Genomic DNA, 21378 nt, shown 5'->3' on the forward strand with positions numbered 1-21378 from the left:
TACTTCTAGGGAAACTGACCTGCCACAGGTCCTTAGCAGTTCTTTCCCATTACTAACAACACGGAGGAAATCCTGAATTTCTCTGTCTTCCCTCATGCCATACAGGAAGAAGTGTTTTTACTTTCTATTTAAGAAAAAAAAAGGGGGAAGTAGGGATGCCTAGGTGGCTCAGTCGGTTAAGCGTCAGCCTTCAGCTCAGGTCATGATCCCAGGGTCCTGGGATCGAGTCCCGCATCGGGCTCCCTGCTCAGCGGGGAGCCTGCTTCTCCCTCTGCCTGCTACTCCCCCTGCTTGTGCTCTCTCTCCCCCCTCTGTCTCTCTGACAAATAAATAAATAAAATCTTTAAAAAAAAGAAAAAGAAAAAGAAGAAAGGAAAAAAAAGGGCCCCTCTGCTTTGTTCTGGATCTGAGATCACAGATCCTTCTCCACCTTAATCTGATTTATTTCATTTGATCCTGTAAAGAAACCTACTATCCCTAGCTCTCATCTCTACCTTGAGCTCTAGTCCTGAATTCCCAAGAACTCTACCTGACACTTTTATTGCTACCTCAAACTCAACAGGATGAAAATGAAAAATACAGCAGAAATAACATCAACTTAAACACAAGCCATAAAATGCAAAGAAGACATGTTCCCTGCCCTCACCCTCACCCTCCACATCATCCTTCCTTTTTAAATGCAGTTGGCATCAGAATCAATATTTGTAGTTAATATTTGTCTAACTCTGGATTTACTACATTCACGAAACCTACAAAAAGCACTTTATCTCAAGAGTAGGTATTCCAGGTTTCTAGAAACCTTCGCTAAAAACAAACATCGTTTTAGCTGATGAGAAGAACTCAGGCTAAAAGGGTAGCACAACTCAACAGGTTTTCTTTCCGTTTATATTTATTAAATGCCCATGAATCCCATAGAGTGACTAGCACTGAAAAAAAAAAAAAAAAAGGCAAGACAATTTGCAAAATAACGCAGAATCCTTTTCATCTCTCTCCACTGGTTGCAGGTTTCATTCAGGAAATGATGTAAAATACACAGTGCCAGCAACTTTACATTAACCACACAAATCATAGGAAGAAAAAGTATGGGGCGTCCAAAAATAATTTATGTCTGGCTTTGGAATATGTCCTGTGGTCATATTTTCAGATGGGTGTACCTATTGTTCTGGGAATTCATTAAAACAAAATAATGACACTACAGGATGAGGACTCACAAAGGAGAAGCTGGAAAACTTTTCAGTTTCCCCACAGGGACCTTACGAACTCCTTCCTGTAACCCACTGACATAGAACAATCCAGCTAAATTGAGCTGCCTCATTCTAAACATTTCCTGGAGCAGCTATCTGGTTCACTGTTTAGGTTATAAAGTGCTTCCTTAATAAATACATAGAAATAAGGGGTCAACAAAAGTAATTTAGAAGTAGCAAGTAAATAGAGCAAAACAGGTGCTATAAATAGGAGTTCGACAAAGGAAATAAACACAATTGGTAAAATGCAAGAGTGATATTTGCCTATGGATAATCCATTCCAGTACAGCCGGTGGTTTTACTCTGCAGATACACAAAAGTTCAAGAGAAAAAGTTAAAGCAGCAGAATAATGAGAAAATAAAGTTCCTTACAGCTGAGATTTGAACCCACATGCAGTTAAAACTCCGAGCCCAGGGCTCTTTCCACAAGAGTTTGCAGCTTCACCATGACATGTAGGTCCAGAGAATGGCACATCTGGAATAAATCAAACTTCTACATGGCCACAAACCTGAAATCAGCCAGAATTTAGGGTAGGAGAGGAACAAAGTAAGGGGATTTGATATATCATCCCAACGAGTGGATTACATACATATAGGGCTTGTCATTTAATGGAGGGCCAAGGAGGAGGGCAATCAGGGGGCAATGTTGGGTTGTTATCTGTGTTCCACAGCTGACTTTTTCAGCCTAATGGCAGTAGTGCCTTCTGTCACTCTCTTGCTTAGAATCATAAGCTGGTTCCCCAATGCCTATAGGGTCAGGTTTACATTTCTTTGCATGGCGTTCAGGGCCCTATCAAATCTAGAGCCCATCCACCCAGCTAGACTTCTCTTTGGCCACAAATTTTTATACTCCTTATAAGCCGCCTACTTTTACACCTCCACGCCTTTGCTCAGGCCAGATACTCTCTCTGAAATCCCATCCAGGCCCCCATCCTCTTTTCCGCCTGATGAAATCCCATTCAATCCATCTAAGAGCAAGCTCAAACAAGCTTTTCCCTCAACACCTCCTTTGTTCAGACATCTATGTTGATTGCGTAATCTCTTCCACTTAAGTCTTGTGATTACACCATGTTCGCCTCATTTCTGTCGTCGCAGCAACTCTAGTGTTGTTCCAGGGTAGGTGTTCAATAAATTCTTACTGAGGAGGATTCCAGTTGGGGAAGAAGAGTTAACAACCAATCAACATATTTATATGGCTGACACTCAATAAATCTATTCCTTGCACCGTGACAGCAGGGAACTGAGGACACACAAAAAAAATATTTGCTACCTTGTCACTACTCGCAAGGAATTTATGATCTAGTTGGGGAGAAAACTTTCATATGATACGATTACACAACAGCTAAGTGCTAAACCGTTAGAATAAAAGTGCAACTGGCATTCAGAAAATGGAGAGGAGACTGTAAGCCAGAGAAGGCTTCCTGGAGGAGAGAGGGTATTCCAGGCCCCGGGGTGGGGAGTGGGAGGGGAGAATGGCCAAAGGCTTGAGATGAGAATGAGGCCAGCATTTGTGCTTTGACTACAGGGCAGGAGGGTAGGTGTTTGTAAGCAAATGGATGGAGACAGATGTGAAGGACCTGGGAAGCCCATGGAGTCACTGTGGTTTTTGAGGAAGAACGTGATCAAAAAAAACAAACAAACATGATTTTAAGAGGTAAGTGCGGCAGCAGTGGGCTGGAAGAGACAGGAGTAAAGGGCAACAGTAAGGCAGTTTGCTACTTCCTGTTTAAATGTGGGGCATTGGCGCGCCTGGGTGGCTCAGTCGTTAAGCGTCTGCCTTCGGCTCAGGTCATGATCCCAGGGTCCTGGGATCGAGCCCCGCATCGGGCTCCATGCTCTGCAGGAAGCCTGCTTCTCCCCCTCTCCCACTCTCCCTGCTTGTGTTCCCTCTCTCACTGTGTCTCTGTCAAACAAATAAATAAAATCTTTAAAAAAAATAAATGTGGGGGATTTGGGAAGGAGGAGGGGTGCATATTCCCAAAGGCTATACTGAAATAGCCAGGTGCGTGTGGCGGGGGAGGGTGCTAGTTTTGGTATACCTTCCTGACATCTTGTTTTACTAGTGACACTGACATCTGTTGGTTCAAATAAATTAACACTTCCATCTCAACTAGCCCATTTGGTAAAAACAGATGTATAAACCAATGGGTGGGCTGATACACATGGCCCTTCAATGAAAATATAAAAATATATCACACATTCCCATGCTAAGAAGCCCAAAGAAGTAATACACTTTTCTATTTCTTATTTTTGCTCCACAAAAATAGCCGTTGACCTGCACATGGCATTCTGTGTAAGTAATACTATGCCAGATGCTGCAAAAGCAGAAGAGAATGCAAGAGGAAGAAAAGCTTGAGAGAGGCATTACAGAATCTACCAAGATACAAGTATTATCATATCATTAAAAATAAAACATTAAGACAATCCTAAGTATAACACTAAAGGTGATACAAACTGACACGCACATGAGAAAATCAGTTTTTGTCTACCCACTGTACTTTGAGTTACCTGAGGACGAGGTAACTTAAATCTTTGTTCCCAAATGCCAGACACAGAGAGCTCAGTAAACCATCTAGTTTACAGTCCAATTCCAGTTTTAGTTACTTTATTTTGAGAAGCAGAAATGAAATGCAAACCTTGCAGTGTAGTAGATGACATGGAAGGTACTTATTTCAGAGGTTTGGGCCGATCCTTAACCCAAGGCACCTTCTCTGTCAAAATTGTGGGTAAAGGGGCGCCTGGGTGGCTCAGTCGTTAAGCATCTGCCTTCGGCTCAGGTCATGATCCCGGGGTCCTGGGATCGAGCCCCACATCGGGCTCCCTGCTCAGCGGGGAGTCTGCTTCTCCCTCTCCTCCCAGTTCCTGCTCTCTCTCCCTCTCTCCCTCTCTCTGACAAATAAATAAATAAAATCTTTAAAAAAAAATTGTGGGTAAAAAACCCCACGAGGAAATAATAGCACTGCTTCTCACCACGTAGTCTTCATCTGGGAGTCATCCTCACAGCTAAGTACGGACTATGAGAAATGACAGGACTCAAAGCAGGCAGCTTCAGGGCAGCAGCTCTCAAATTTTTTGGTCTCAGGATCCCTTCAGTCTTCAAAATTATTGAGGAGCGTAAAGAGCTTTTATGTATATGGGTTCTATCTATAACTATTTACTTTATTAGAAAGTAAAACCCAGGAATGTTAAAAATAAATACTTATTAACATATTTAAATATAATAATACTCCAATCACTATACATCAACATTCTGCAGGAGTGAGGGAGGTCTATATTTTACAAAACAAAATTAGTGAGAGGCACTGGGGCACCTGGGTGGCTCAGTCGTTAAGCGTCTGCCTTCGGCTCAGGTCACGGTCCCAGGGTCCTGGGATCGAGCCCCACGTCCGGCTCCCTGCTCTGCAGGAAGCCTGCTTCTCCCTCTCCCACTCCCCCTGCTTGTGTTCCCTCTCTTGCTGTGTCTCTCTCTATATATCAAAAAATAAATAAAATCTTTAAAAAAAAAGAAAATGTTTTTAATGTCTGCCTTAATAGAGGACAGCTGGATCCTGCTTCACATATTCCATTAACCATCAGAGCAATGACATCATCACCTGTCACATAGCCTCTAGAAAACTCCACTGTATAGTCATGATAAAATGAAAGTCAAAGGGGCACCTGGGTGGCTCAGTCGGTTAAGCATCTGCCTTTGGCTCAGGTCACATGATCCCAGGGTCCCAGGATCAAATCCCCTATGGGGCTCCCTATTCGGTGGGGAGTCTGCTTCTCCCTCTCCCTCTGCCCTCCCCCTCACTCGCTCGCTCTCTCCCCCCCAAATAAATAAAATCTTAAAAAAATGAAAGTGAAAAAGGCAAATAATATTTTAATATTAATATGAAAGTAGTGTTTGAACTTGCAGACCCCTCAAAAGAGTCTCAGGAAGCCCCGGCCACTCTTTGAGAATTGCTGAACTAGAGACAGAACACTGAACAGAGAAACTGTATCTGGGCCACACCTATGCCCCGTAAGACAGAGGAAGGGGACAAGCCAGTCAGGAGAGACTACAGCGGCTGCTGTGAAAGTGAAACAAGTGACAAACTAATATTTTCGATAATTTTTTTTCCTAAGGAGTAATAGCCATGATATATAAAAAGATATTTTGAACCATTAAAATTGGATCCCAACAGATGAACAGCAAGAAGACATTAGTAGATAATTTATTAAAGAAAAGGAAAAGGGGGGCTTTAAAAATTCAGAGAAACTAAAACTAAAACAATCATGTGCTATCTTCCCTTGGTAGATCAGCTTTTCTATGGTTTTATCTCAGAGACTCTTCGCATGTGAGAACACCGTTATAAAACCTTTCAAGAGAGAAATGAACAAGATGGCTAGAGAAGCACCATGTGGTTCAAGGACAAGGGTCTGTCATGCCTGCAAAGACAGTGCTCAAAATTTATAGATCACTTTCACTTTGGAATATACGAATAAAACTCCTAAATAAACTTTAACAAACTGAATATAGCATCACATTTGCAAGAGTTGCATGCTATAAATAATGGGAGTTTATTCCAAGACCATAAGACTGGTATTGCAAGGCAAACTATCAACATACTTTATCAGATTAACCGACAAAATTTTAAAAGCCATAATTATTTTAACAGATGTCAAGAATGGATTTTTTTAAATTTACATTTATTCCGGATTAAAATTTTTAAAATATTCCGAGTGGAGGATTTCTTTCCTGACATGATATAGAATATTTAAATTAAAACCAAGCTGCAAAATAGCATTCTCTTTAATATGGGAAGGCAATGATGTCTCCCCACTGTTGCCAATTATATTAATATGGTACAAGAAAAACTTTAAGGGGGGAAGAATGTACATAGGCAAAGAAGAAATATGATATTCTGATGTTTAGATTACATATCTATATGACTCTAAGAATATTAACTAAAATAACTAAAGATAATACATGAATTCAGAAATTATAAGGTAAATAAGCAAGAAACAACTACATTCCTATGTACTATCCTAGAACTAGAAAATACAATTATTTAGGATAGAGACATAAACTCAAAATACAATATTACTTTAAAATTTATAAAAGTCAAATAGTAGGGGGAAAAAGGAAGACATAATTCAAAAGATTTATCATGCTCTTGGATGTAAAGTCTGAATATAGCAAGAATGAACAGATACTAATTTAAATTGTACTACATCTATATATTAATCTAAAGTCCCCATGGCATCTTTTATACAACTTAAAAGATTGATAGTGAAATTCATTTAAAAGAGTAAGTAGGCAAGGATACTAGTGGATGTATTATCTTTTTAAAAATTCAATTTATTTAAACTAAAAACAAAAACATTTTGCCCATGTCTATCACCCCCACCCCCCATTTATAAAAGCCACCAATCTATTCTATGTGTCTATAAACTTAGTTTCTTCTTTTTAGATTGCACATATAAGAGAGATCACATGGCATCTGTCTTTCTCTGACTTATTTTACTAAGCATAATGCCCTCAAGGTCCATCTATGTCATTGCAAATAGCAAGATCTCATTCTTTTTGATGGCTAAGTAATTGTCCATCATGCGTGTGAGCGTGTGTGTGTGTATGTGTTTCTTTCCCGACATGGATTCTTTATTCATTCATTGGTGAGTACTTGGATTGTTTTCATATCTTGGCTACTGCAAATAATACTGTGATGAACATGGGGGTGCACATGTATTTTGAAATTAATGTGTTTGTTTTCTTTGGGTAAATACCCACTAGTGGAATTACTGGATCATATGGTCGTTCTAATTTTTTGAGAAGCCTCCATACTGTTTTCCATACTGGCTGCACCAATTTACATTCCCACCAACAAATGTGCACAGATTCCCTTTTCTCCATATCCTGGCCAACCTTCTTTCTTATTTTTAGTCTTTTTTATAATAGCCCTGCTAAAAGGTGTGAAGTGATTGCATTTCCCTGATGATTAATGATGTTGAGCACCTTTTCATGCACTGTTGACCATCTGTATGTCTTCTTTAGAAAAATGTCTATTCAGACCTTCTGCCTATTTTTTTAATTTTGTTATTGAGTTTTAGAAGTTCTATTGGATGGATATTAGCCCCTTAATGGATATGAGTCTCAAATATTTTCTCCCATTCAGTAAGTTGTCTTTTCATTTTGTTGATGGTTTCCTTTGCTGTGCAGAAAGAAGCTTTTTAGTTTGATGTAGTCCCACTTGTTTATTTCTGCTTATGTTGCTTTTGTTTTTGGTGTCAGTTTAACCAAACATCACCAATACCTATGGGAAGGAGCTTACTGCCTATGTTTTCCTCTAAGATTTCATGGTTTCAGGTCTTACATTCAAATCTTTAACCATTTTGAGTTAATTTCTGTGCCCGGTGTTAAGGCAGTGGTTCAGTTTCATTCTTTTGCATGTAGCTATCCAATTTTCCCAACACCATTTATTAAAGAGTCTGTCCTTTCCCCACTGTATATTCTTGCCTCCTTTGCTGTAAATTAATTGACCATATATGTTTAGGTTTAATTCTGGGTTTTCTATTTTATTCCACTGATCTATATGTCTGTTTTATGCCAGTGTTTTAATTACTATATCTTTGTAATACAGTTTTAATCAGGGAGGAAGATACCTCCAGTTTTGTTCGTCTTTCTCAAGATTGTTTTGGCTATTGGGGGTCTTTTATGGTTCCATACAAATTTTAGGATTGTTTGTTCTATTTCTGTGAAAATACCATTGGAATTTTGATAGGGATTGCACTGAATCTGTATGTTTTGTGTAATATGGACATGTTAACAATATTAATTCCTCCAACCCATGGGCATGGAATATCTTTCCATTTATTTGTGTCTTCTTTGAGCTCTTTCATTAATGTCTTGTTGGTTTCAATATACAGGTCTTTCACCTACTTGGTTAAATTTATTCCTAGGTATTTTATTCTTTTTGATGCAATTGATTGTTTTCTTAATTTCTCTTTCTGATACTTTATTATTAGTATATAAAATGCAACAGATTTTTGCATGATGATTTTATATTCTGCAACTTTAAAGAATTCATTTATTAGTTCTAACAGTTTGGTGGAGCCTTTAGAGATATATATCTCAACAGTTTTTATAGAGAGATAAAATATTGACCAAACGGTCTTTCCTTTTCTCTTAGATACCTTTTATTTCTTTTCTTGCCTAATTGGTCTGACTAGGACGTCCAAACTATGTTGAATAAAAGTGGTGAGAGTGGGCATCTTTGTCTTGTCCCTGGTATTAGATGAAAAGCTTTCAGCTTTTCAACACTGAGTATGACGTTAGCTGTGGGCTTCTCATATATGGCCTTTATTATGTTTAGGTATGTTCCCTCCCTCTATATTCACTTTGTTGAGAGTATTAGTCATAAATGAATGTTGAGTTTTGTCAAATGCTTTTTTCTGCATCTACTGAGATGATATGATTTTTATCCTTCATTTTGTTAATGAGGTGTATCACACTGACTGATTTGCAGATGTTGAACCATCCTTGCATCCCTGGAATAAGTCCCACTTGATCGTGGTATATGAACGTTTTAATGTATTGCTGAATTTGGTTTACTAATACTTTGTTGAGGATTTTTACATCTATTTTCATCAGAGATATGGGCCTGTAATCTTTTCTAGTGTAATTTTCTCATCCTTGCCTGGTTTTGGTATCAGGGTAATGCTGGCCTCATAAAATGAATTTGGAAGAGTTCCCTCCTCTTCTAGTTTTTTGGGAAGAGTTTTTGGGAAGGATTACTATTAATTCTCCTTTGAATGTTTGCTAGAATTCACCAGTGGAGCCATCTGATCCCAGACTTTTGTTTGTTGGGAGGTGTTTGATTACTGATTCAATCTCCTTACTAGTAATTGGTCTGTTCAGGATTTTCTATTTCATCTTGATTCAGTCTTGGTAGGTTATATGCCTATAGGAGTTTATCCATTTCTTCCAGGTTGTCCAATTTGTTAATGTATATTTGCTCATAGGGGCGCCTGGGTGTCTCAGTTGGTTAAGCGCTGCCTTCAGCTCAGGTCATGATCCCAGGGTCCTGGGATCAAGCCCCACATCAGGCTCCCTGCTCAGTGGGAAGTCTGCTTCTCCCTCTCCCTCTGCTGCTCCCCCTTGCTTATACTCTCTTGCTCACACTGTCTTTCAAATAAATAAATCTTTTTTTAAAAATGTATATTTGTTCATAGTAGTCTTTTATGATCCTTTCTCTGTGGTATCAGTTGTAACAACTCCCCTTTCATTTCTGATTTTATTTATTTGAGTCCTTTTTTTTTTTGGTGAGTCTAGCTAAATGTCTGTCAATTTTGTTAACCCTTTCAAAGAATCAAATTGTAGTTTCATTGATCTTTTCTACTATATTTTTCTATTTCTTTTATTCCTGCTCTGATCTCTGTTATTTACTTCCTCCAACTAACTTTCAGCTTTCTTTCTTCTTCAGGTGTAAAGTTCAGTTGTTTACTCAAGACTTTTCTTGTTTCTTTAGATAAGCATCTATCACTATGAACTTCCCTATTAGAAATGCTTTTGTGGCATCCCATAAATTATGGTATGTTACATTTCTCTTTTCATTTGTTTCAAAGTGGTTTAAATTCTCTTTCGATTTCTTCACTGACCCACTGATTGGTCAGTAGCATGTTATTTAAACTCCACATATTTATGAATTTTCCATTTTCTTAAATGTAAATATGGCAAACATCCTGTCAGATTTTAATCATCTATAAAGAAACAATCATTAAAATTTTGTGACATTGGAATAACAATAGAGATTCTAGCAATGGATACAAATTACTATAAGAATTTAAGTGTTAATAAATCAGAATCAACACAAATGTAAGAATTGCTTTTTGGCAAACAGTTGAGAGATCCCCAGATATCAAAATGGAAAACAATATAAAATTACAGTATATACAACACTGCAATAAATTCCAGATAAGGTTTTTAAGCTGATTTTTACTTTTTTTTAGTTTTTAATTCCAGTTAACACACAGTGTTAGATTCAGGTGTACGATATAGTGATTCAACAATTCCATACATCACCCAATGCTCATCACAAGTGCACTCCTTAATCCCCATCACCTATTTAACCCATCCCCCCACCACGCTCCCCTCTTGTAACCATAAGTCTCTATAGTTAAAAGTCTGTTTCTTGGTTTGCCTCTCTCTTTTTCACTTTGCTCTTTTGTTTTTTTAAATTCCACATATGAGTGAAATCATATGGTATTTGTCTTTCTCTGACTTATTTCACTCAGTATTATACTCTCTAGCTCCATCCATGTCACTGCAAATGGCAAGATTTCATTCCTTTTATGGATAATATTACATTTTGTATATATACACTTCTTTATCCATTCATCAGTTGATGGACACTTGGGCTGCTTCCATATCTTGGCTATTGTGAATAATGCTGCTATAAGCATCAGGGTGCATGTATCCCTTTGAATTAGTGTTTTTGTACTTTTGGGGTAAATACCAAGTAGTGCAATTACCAGATAGTAGGGTAGTTCTATTTTTAAATTTTGAGGAACCTCCATACTGTTTTCCACAGTGGCTGCGCCAGATGCCACTCCTACCAACAGTGTACAAGGGTTCCTTTTTCTCCACATCCTCCCCAATACCTGTTGTTTCCTGTGTTGTTCATTTTAGCCAGTTTGACAGGTGTGAGGTGATATCTCATTGTAGTTTTGATTTGCATTTCCCCACTGATAAGTGATGTTGAGCATCTTTTCATGTGTCTATTGGCCATCTGGATGTCTTCTTTGGAGAACAGTCTGTTCAGGTCTCTGCCCATTTTTTTTAAAAGATTTTGTTTATTTGAGAGAGACAGAGAGTGCACGGAGTGGGGGAAGGGGCAGAGGGAGAGGGACAAGCAGACTTCCTGCTGAGCAGGGAGCCCAACACAGGGCTCAATCCCAGGACCCCAAGATCATGACCTGAGCCAAAGTCAGATGCTTAACCAACTGAGCCACCCAGGTGTCCCATATTCTGCCCATTTTTTAGTTATTTGTTTTTTGGGTGTTATGTCAATTCTTTATACATCTTGAATAGAAACCCTTTATCAGATATATCATTTGCAAATATCTTCTCCCATTCTGTAGGTTGCCTTTTAGTTTTATTGATGATTTCCTTTGCTCTGCAGAAGCTCTTTATTTTGATGTAGTCCTAATGTTTACTTTTGCTTTTGTTTCCCTTGACTTAGGAGGCATAGCTAGAAAAAAGTTGCTATGGCCAATGTCAAAGATGTTACTGCCTATGCTCTAAGATTTTTATGGTTTCAGGTCTCAAATTTAGGTCTTTATTTTTATTTTTGTGTATGGTGTAGGAAAGTGGACCAATTTCTCTCTTTTCCATGCTGCTGTCCAGTTTTCCCAACACCATTTGTTGAAGAGACTGTCTTTTTTCCATTGGATATTCTTTTCTGCTTTGTTGAAGATTCACTGACCATATAGTTGTGGTTTTATTTCTGGGTTTTCAATTCTGTTCCATTGATCTATGTGTCTATTTTTGTGCCAGTACTATACTATTTCAATCACTACAGCTTTGCAATATAACTTGAAGTCTGGAATTGTGATGCCTCCAGCTTTGCTCTGCTTTTTCAAGACTGCTTTGGCTATTAGGGGTCTTTTGGGGTTCCATACAAATTTTAGGAATGTCTGTTCTAGTTCGGTGAAAAATGCTGTTGGTATTTAGACAGGGATTGCATTAAATGTGTGGATTGCTTTCGGTAGTATACACATTTTAAAAATATTTCTTCTCCTAATCCATGACCATGGAATATCTTTCCATCTCTTTGTGTCATCTTCAATTTCGTTCATCAGTGTTTTACAGTTTCCAGAGTACAGGTCTTTCACCTCTTTGGTTAGGTTTACTCCTAGGTATCTTATTATTTGGGGTGCAATTATAAATCCATCTGGTCCAATGTGTCATCCAAAGCCATTGTTTCCTCATTGATTTTCTCTTTAGATGGTCTGTCCATTGATGTAAGTGGAGTGGTTAAAGTCCCTTACTATTACTGTTATTACTATTGATTAGTTCTTTTATGTTTCTTATTAACTGTTTTATGTATTTGGGTGCTCCGATATTCGGTGCATAAATATTTACAATTGTTATATCTTCTTGCTGGATTGTCCCCTTTATTATTATATAGTGTCCTTCTTTGCCTCTTGTTACAGACTTTGTTTTAAAGTCTATTTTGTCTGATACGAGTACTGTTATTCCAGCTTTCTTTTTTTTATTTTTTATTGTTATGTTAATCACCATACATCATTAGTTCTTAATATAGTGTTCCATGATTCATTGTTTGTGCATAACACCCAGTGCTCCACGCAGAATGTGCCCTCCTAAATACCCATCACCAGGCTAACCCATCCCCCCACCACCCTCCCCTCTAGAACCCTCAGTTTGTTTTTCAGAGTCCATCGTCTCTCATGGTTCCTCTCCCCCACCGACTTACTCCCCTTCAGTCTTCCCCTCTAGCTATCTTCTTCTTTTTCTTTTTTCTTAACATATCTTGCATTATTTGTTTCAGAAGTACAGATCTGTGATTCAACAGTCTTGCACAATTCACAGCGCTCACCATAGCACATACCCTACCCAATGTCTATCACCCAGCCACCCCATCCCTCCCACCCCCCACCACTCAGCAACACTAAGTTTGTTTCCTGAGATTAAGAATTCCTCATATCAGTGAGGCCATATGATACATGTCTTTCTCTGATTGACTTATTTCACTCAGCATAACACTCTCCAGTTCCATCCACGTCGTTGCAAATGGCAAGATCTCATTCCTTTTGATGGCTGCATAATATTCCATTGTGTATATATATACCACATCTTCTTTATCCATTCATCTGTCGATGGACATCTTGGCTCTTTCCACAGTTTGGCTATTGTGGACATTGCTGCTATAAACATTGGGGTGCACGTACCCCTTCGGATCCCTACATTTGTATCTTTGGGGTAAATACCCAGTAGTGCAATTGCTGGATCGTAGGGTAGCTCTATTTTCAACTCTTTGAGGAACCTCCATACTGTTTTCCAGAGTGGCTGCACCAGCTTGCATTCCCACCAACAGTGTAGGAGGGTTCCCCTTTCTCCACATCCCCGCCAACATCTGTCGTTTCCTGACTTGTTAATTTTAGCCATTCTGACGGGTGTGAGGTGGTATCTCATTGAGGTTTTGATTTGGATTTCCCTGATGCTGAGCGATGTTGAGCACTTTTTCATGTGTCTGTTGGCCATTTGGATGTCTTCTTTGGAAAAATGTCTGTTCAGGTCTTCTGCCCATTTCTTGATTGGATTATTTGTTCTTTGGGTGTTGAGTTTGATAAGTTCTTTATAGATTTTGGATACTAGCCCTTTATCTGATATGTCATTTGCAAATATCTTCTCCCATTCTGTCGGTTGTCTTTTGGTTTTGTGGACTGTTTCTTTTGCTGTGCAAAAGCTTTTTATCTTGATGAAATCCCAATAGTTCATTTTTGCCCTTGCTTCCCTTGCCTTTGGCGATGTTTCTAGGAAGAAGTTGCTGCGGCTGAGGTCGAAGAGGTTGCTGCCTGTGTTCTCCTTTAGGATTTTGATGGACTCCTGTCTCACGTTTAGGTCTTTCAACCATTTGGAGTCTATTTTTGTGTGTGGTGTAAGGAAATGGTCCAGTTTCATTCTTCTGCATGTGGCTGTCCGATTTTCCCAACACCATTTGTTGAAGAGACTGTCTTTTTGCCATTGGACATTCTTTCCTGCTTTGTTGAAGATGAGTTGACCATAGAGTTGAGGGTCCATTTCTGGGCTCTCGATTCTGTTCCATTGATCTATGTGTCTGTTTTTGTGCCAGTACCATACTGTCTTGATGATGACAGCTTTGTAATACAGCTGGAAGTCTGGAATTGTGATGCCGCCAGCTTTGCTTTCCTTTCCTTTTTCAATATTCCTCTGGCAATTCGGGGTCTCTTCTGGTTCCATACAAATTTTAGGATTATTTGTTCCATTTCTTTGAAAAAAGTGGATGGTATTTTGATGGGGACTGCATTGAATGTGTAGATTGCTCTAGGTAGCATTGACATCTTCACAGTGTTTGTTCTTCCAATCCATGAGCATGGAATGTTTTTCCATTTCTTTGTGTCTTCTTCAATTTCTTTCATGAGTATTTTATAGTTTTCTGAGTATAGATCCTTTGCCTCTTTGGTTAGATTTATTCCTAGGTATCTTATGGTTTTGGGTGCAGTTGTAAATGGGATCGACTCCTTAATTTCTCTCTCTTCTGTCTTGTTGTTGGTGTATAGGAATGCCACTGATTTCTGTGCATTGATTTTATATCCTGCTACTTTACTGAATTCCTGTATGAGTTCTAGCAGTTTTGGGGTGGAGTCTTTTGGGTTTTCCACATACAGTATCATATCATCTGCAAAGAGTGAGCGTTTGACTTCCTCTTTGCCAATTTGGATGCCTTTGATTTCTTTTTGTTGTCTGATTGCTGTGGCTAGGACTTCTAAGCCAGCTTTCTTTTAACATCTATTTGCATGATAGCTTTTCTCCATCCCCTCACTTTCAATCTGCAGGTGTCTTTAGGTCTAAAATGAGTCTCTTGTAGGCAGCATATAGGTGGGTCTTGTTTTTTTTTAATCCATTCTGTCACCCTATATCTTTTGATTGGAGTGTTTGGTCCATTTACATTCAAAGTAATTATTGATATATATGTATCTATTGCCATTTTATTCTTGTTTTGTGATTGTTTCTGAAGATTTTCTCTGACCCTTTCTTATCTTTCATGGTTTGATGATTTTCCTTAGTGATATATTTGGATTTGGATTTCTTTCTCTTTATTCTTGCATATTTATTGGTGGTTTTTGATATATGATTACCATTAGGCTTGTATATAACCTTTTCTGCACATAGCAGTCTATATTAAGTTGATGGTTGTTTAGGCTTAAACCCATTATTTTCTCCTCTCCTCCCCACATTTTAGGTACATGTTTTTATATTTTATATCTATTTTTTTTACTTCCTTAACTGATTTTTTACAGAAATATTCATTTTTGGTGCTTTAGTGTTTCCTACCTTTATACTGTCACTTTTGGTTTTTCCTTTCCACACAAAGAGCCTCTTTAATATACCTTGCAGGGCTGGTCTGGTGGTCACAAACTCCTTTAGTTGTTGTTTGGGAAACTCTTTATCTCTCCTTCTATTCTGAATGATAGCTTTCCTGGACAGAGTATATCTGGATGCATATTTTTCCTATTCAGTACTTTGAATATATCATGCCACTCCCTTCGGCCTTGCAAAGTTTCTGTTGAAAAATCTCCTGGTAGGCTTACGGGTTTTCCTTTATAAGTTACTGTCCTCTTTTTGTCTTGCTGCTTTTAAATATTTTTCTTCATCACTATATTTTGCCAATTTAACTACAATATATCTTGGTGAGCATCTGCTTTTACTGATTTTGATGGGAGTTCTCTGTGCCTCCTGGATCTGGATATCTGTTTCCTTCCCCAAATTAGGTAAGTCTTCAGCTATTATTTCTTCAAATAAATTTTCTGCCCCCCCCCCCCGCCTTTCCTTCTTCTGGGACTCTTATAATACAAATGTTGTTATGTCTGATAGAGTCTCTGAGTTCCCTGAGTCTATTCTTGTTTTGCATAATTCTTTTTTCTCTATTTTGTTTAGCTTGATTACATTCCATTACTCTGCCTTCTAGGTCACTAATTCGTTCCTCTGCTTCTGCCGTCCAGCTCTCCATTCCATCAGGTGTGTTTCTCATTTCATTTATTGAGCCCTTTATGTCTGCTATGTTATTCCCTATCTCTGTGTTAAGGGTCTCACTCATGCCTTCCACTCTTTTCTCTAGTCCAGTGAGTAGTATCCTTATGATCATTGCTTAAATTCTCTATCAGGCATGTTACTTATGTCTGGTTTTTTTTGTTTTGTTTTGTTTTTTTAAAGATTTGATTTATTTATTTGACAGAGAGAGAGACAGCAAGAGAGGGAACACAAGCAGGGGGAGTGGGAGAGGGAGAAGCAGGCTTCCTGCTAAGCAGAGAGCCTGATGTGGGGCTCGATCCCAGGACCCTGGGATCATGAACTGGGCCGAAGGCAGACACTTAACGACTGAGCCACCCAGGCGCCTCCACTTATGTCTGTTTTGCTTAGATCTCTGGCTGCAGCCTTGTCCATTCTTTCATTTGGCATAAATTTCTGTCTCTTCATTTTGTCTGCCTCTCTGTGTCTGTTTATATGTGTTAAGAAAGTCAGCTATGTCAGCTTTGCGCAGTGGCAGTATCATAGCCAATGAGGTTTATCCAAGGCGCAATTATTGCTAATAGAAAGTCAGCTATGTCTTCTGTTCTTGAAAGTAGTGACTTTATGAAAAGGTCATGGAGTGCCCTGCAGTGCAGTGTCCCTTGTCCACCAGAACCTGGCACCTCAGGAGAGTATCCTACGTGTATTGTTTATGCCCTGCTGTTTTGTGTGAGTCACTTTCCCTTTCAGTGCAGTCATCTGCTTGCCTCTCTGCCTGTTGTGGGCTGTGCTTGCTCTCTGTGGTATTAGGGGGACCCAGGCAGGCCAACTCTGATGAGGCATGCCCACTGGGGAACTTTGGCTGGTGGCTGTGTTAGCAAAATTTGTGCTAGGCCACTAGTCCTAATCTGGATCCCCCAAAGCACTGTGGCAGCTGGGGACTGTGCCATCAGGGCAGTCAAGGGCACAAGGCTGGACATAGTGCACATCAATGGCTGGGCATGGCCGGGCTCAGAATGCAAAGGTGGCAGGGGGCATCACAGTGGCTGGACATGGTGGAGGGACAGCAGCTGTGCACCCCATGGCTGGATGGGGCACACTCGTGGCTTTAATAAAATTTGCCCTTACTGCAGGGCCAAGACTAGCAGGCTTGGAGTAGCTGAGTCCCCAGAGAACTGGTGGGCATGGCATACTGCTAGCAGGTTAGGTATCAAGTGTCTGTGCAACCCCACTTCCCACTAATGGCCCTGTACTTATGCTGGGGGATGGCCTTTAAGTTGATTTTTTTAAAAAACACAGAATAGTACATTTATCCCAGATGTAGACACTACACAAAAATTATTTCTGACTATGGAAAGATATAAAATGGATTAATTCAGATGTACTAAAATAAGCAACTTTTTGCATCGGGGAATGTATGCAATAAAATGAAGTGAAAGGAACAGAACTGGAATATATCCATGTCATCAGTGATAAAGGTCATAGAAAAGGCAGCTCCATTATCCAAGTAAAAAATCAAAGGACAACTTTGGTTTCTGGTCAGTTGTGTAAAGAGCTTGGAAGTCATCCTCTCATTCTCACAATGATTAAAAAAAAAAATTGAAGAAACTGAAAACCAACAATTCTTCTTAGATCCATCAGAGAACTGAGGTCACAGGGCAAACTACTGCTTTCGAAACTGGGGAGACAGACATGTGGATACAAAGAATCACAGCTTACACAGCAGAAACCTCCATGAGAACCAGTACTGGAATAGAACTTGAGATATAGCTGAAAAATCACCAGAGGCTCAGTGTGCACAAGCTTAAGAGTTAAGAACTTGAGGTGGCCCAGTCTTAGAGGAACCCAAAACTTCCATAAATTTTACCCCCAGGTGCCCTATTAGTTCTCACAGTGAAGACCAGAGAATAATCCCCTGTGCTTCTCGATGAGGGCATAGAATTGAACCAGAGCATTCTGTGTTTCTTACCAAGGCTGGCCCTCAAGAGAGACTATTTTACCAGAGCTTAATCAACTTAGGGAAAAGAAAAACTCAATTCTAGTTCTCTCTAGCCTTCCTGTCTCACTTAAGTGTGGAAAGGCACAAAACCAAACAAAACTGAGAAGCACTTATGAAATTCACAACTAAAGGGTACAGGCTCACTAAAAGACTAAAACCTAATCATAGGACTATGGAACACTATTCCCCCCACTTTAATACCACATCAACAGGGCTCCTGAAAAACAAGAGAGGAACACAACTACAAAAACTGCCTGGTTTAAACCTTATTTAAGAAGTCATCTCTAGTTGCGACACCTGGATGGCTCAGTCAGTTAAGCGTTTGCCTTCAGCTTATGTCATGATCCCCAGGTCCTGGGATGGAGTCCCACATCGGGTTCCTTGCTCAGCGGAGAGCCTGCTTCTCCCTCTGCCTGTGCGCGCTCTCTCTCTCTGACAAATAAATAAAATCTTTAGAAAAAAAAAAGAAGTCATCTCTAGAGAAACCCAAGTACATTAGAGAGACAAAGACAAACACTAAAGAACATTTTAGCCTCTGATGCACAGCTACAGCAAACAGTAAACACATACTAACCCCCATCCAGATAAACACTAAAGGCCTATATACCTAATCAGTTACTTGTATCCAATATGTAATGTCCAGCTTTCAAAAAAAGAAAATTACAAGGCATACTTAAAGACAAAAAAAAAAAAAAACACAAAAGCACGGAGAGAGCAAGCATCAGAACCATAGTCAGATATGGAAGGAATGTTGGAATTTTCACATTAGCAATTTAAAATGACTACGATTAATATGCTAAGGGCCCTAATGGAAAAGGTGAACAACATGCAAGAACAGAAGGATAATGTAAGCAGAGAGATGAAAACTGAAAAAAAAAATCCAAAGGAAATGCAAAAGATCTCTAAAAGAAATGAAGAATGTCTTTGATGGCTCATCAAAAGACTGGACAAAGCAGAGGAAAAGAATCAGCAAGCTTGAAGACATGTCATTGGAAAGTTCCAGAACTGAAATGCAAAGAGAAAAAAGAGGATAAAAAAATGAACAGAACATCAAGTACTGTAGGACAATTACCAAAAGTGTAACATGCATAATGAGAATACCAGGAGAAGAAAGGAACAAAAGAAATATTTGAAGCAATAATGAAAGGGAATGTCCTAAAATTAAAGACACCAAATCACAGGTCCAGAAAGCTCAGAGAACACTAAGAAGGATAAAAAAAAAAATCTACAACCATGCCTGTCATATCCAAACTGAAAAATCAAAGACAAAGAAAATTCTTGAAAATAGCCAGAGGAAAAAAAATGCCTTACCTATAGAGGAGTAAGGATAAGAATGCAATCAGACTTCTTTTCAGAATCCATGCAGTCAAGGGAAAAGAATGACATACGCAAAATGTTAAAAAGAACCATGAATCAAGAATTCAGAATCAAGAGAGATTATCCTTCAATATTGAATGAGAAATAAAGGTTTTTTCTCAGGGAAACAAAAATTGAGGGGATCTACTGAGAGTATACCTGCCTTGCAGGAAGTGTTAAAACAAATTCTTCAGAAAGAAGAAAAATGACAGAGGTCAGAAACTCAGATCTACATAAATAAAGAGTTCTAGAGAAGGAATAAATGAAAGTAAAATAAAATATTTTCTCATTCTTTCTTTTCCTACCTGCCTTTTTTTCTTTGAGGTATAATGGACATATAACATATCACTTCAAGTTTATAATGTAATGGTTTGATATTTGTATGTATTGCAAAATGATCACAATAAGTCTAGTTAACATCATTTTATTTTTATTCTAACTGATCTTTGTTCAAAATAATAATAGCAACAATTCATTTGGTGATGACAGCTCATGGATAAGTGCAATGAAAGGCAGCAATGTTTTAAGGGAGGAGAAGGGAGGAAGTGGGAATACTCTGTTATATGGTATTTGCACTACCCATGAAGTAGTATTATGTTATTTGAAAGAAGACTTGGATTAGTTGTAAATGGACATTGCAAACAAAGGGTAGCCACCACGAAAAGTTTTTTTTAAAGTATAATTAATATGCTAAAAAGAGGGGGAAAATATTATCACACCAAATGCTCAACTAAAACCAGAGAAGGCAAAAAGAGTGGAAGACAAAATGAGAAAACAAGGACAACAAATAGGAAAAAGCAACCAATACGGTAGATAATATGGAGACTCAAACATAACAGTAGTCACTTTAAATGTCAGTGGTCTAAATATTTGAATTAAATGACAGAAACCATCAGAGTAGATAAAATATAATAGGGGTGCCTGGGGGGCTCAGTCAGTTAAGCGTCTGACTCTTGATCTCGGCTCAGGTCATGATCTCGGGGTCATGGGATGGAGCCCTACAACGGGCTCCACACTCAGCAGGGAGCCTGCTTGGGATTCTCTCTCTCCCTCTCCCTCTGCCCCCCTCTCTAAAATAAATAAATCTTTAAAAAAATACAATACCCAACTATGTTTTCTACAAGAAACCTACTTTAAATATAAAGACGCAAACAGATTAAAAGCAAGGATATGGAGAAAGATATAACATACTAATACTAATCAAAAGGAAACTAGAGTAGCTATATTAATTTTAGACAAAGCAGACTTCAGAGCAAGGAAAATTATCAGGAATAAAAAGGGGCACTACATGATGATAAAGGGTCAATTCTATAAAAAAATTCTAACAATCCTTAACATATACATGCCTAATAATAGAACATAAAAAATACATGAGGCAGGGGTGCCTAGGTGGCTCACTCAGTTGAGTATCTGACTCTCGATTTCAGCTCAGGTCATGATCTCAGGGTCATGGGATCGAGCCCCATGTCAGGCTCTGCACTCGGTGGGGAGTCTACTTGAAGATTCTCTCCCTCTGCCCCTCTCCCCACTCTCTCTTTCTCTAATAAATAAAATGTTTAAAAAATATATGAGGCAAAAACTGATAGAATGGCAAGGAGAAATAAATGAACCCACTGTTAATAGTTGTAGTCTTCAATACCCCTCTACTGGAAGTGGAGAGATCCAACAGCAGAAAATCAGTAAAGACATAGTTGAACAGCATCATCAATCAACTAGATCTAATTGACATCAGTAGAATACTTCGTCTAACAACAGCAACAGAATATACATTCTTTTCAAGTTCACATGGAACATTCATTGAGATAGATGACACTCTAGGCCATGAAATATACCTTAAGAAATAAAATTTAAAAAAAAAACAGAAATCATGCAAAGTCTGCTCTCAGATCACAATGGAATTAAACTAGAAATCCATAACAGAAAGATAGATGGAAAAAAACAAAATAGTTAAAGATTAAACAACATGCTTCTAAATAATACCTGTGTCAAAAAACAAGTTACAAGAGAAATTTTAAAAACATTTTGGGGACGCCTGGGTGGCTCAG

At 38.7% G+C, this 21378-nt stretch overlaps 1 protein-coding gene and 1 non-coding gene across 3 annotated transcripts in view; one reads left to right on the forward strand and one right to left on the reverse strand.

The window, feature by feature from the left end:
* The window catches only part of CLCN5 (Cl-/H+ antiporter 5), a 157189-nt gene that overhangs the window by 48519 nt on the left and 87292 nt on the right, over positions 1–21378 (reverse strand). The gene's annotated exons all lie outside the window — the stretch shown is intronic.
* On the forward strand, positions 16499–16632 carry LOC114200703 (U4 spliceosomal RNA). The gene has a single exon (XR_015769525.1). It is a non-coding gene; the product is annotated as a U4 spliceosomal RNA (small nuclear RNA).

This window comes from Eumetopias jubatus, unplaced genomic scaffold, assembly GCF_037043125.1.
Source record: "Eumetopias jubatus isolate StellerSeaLion01/CBP00866 unplaced genomic scaffold, mEumJub1_p1.0 scaffold_11, whole genome shotgun sequence".
Taxonomy (NCBI): domain Eukaryota; kingdom Metazoa; phylum Chordata; class Mammalia; order Carnivora; family Otariidae; genus Eumetopias; species Eumetopias jubatus.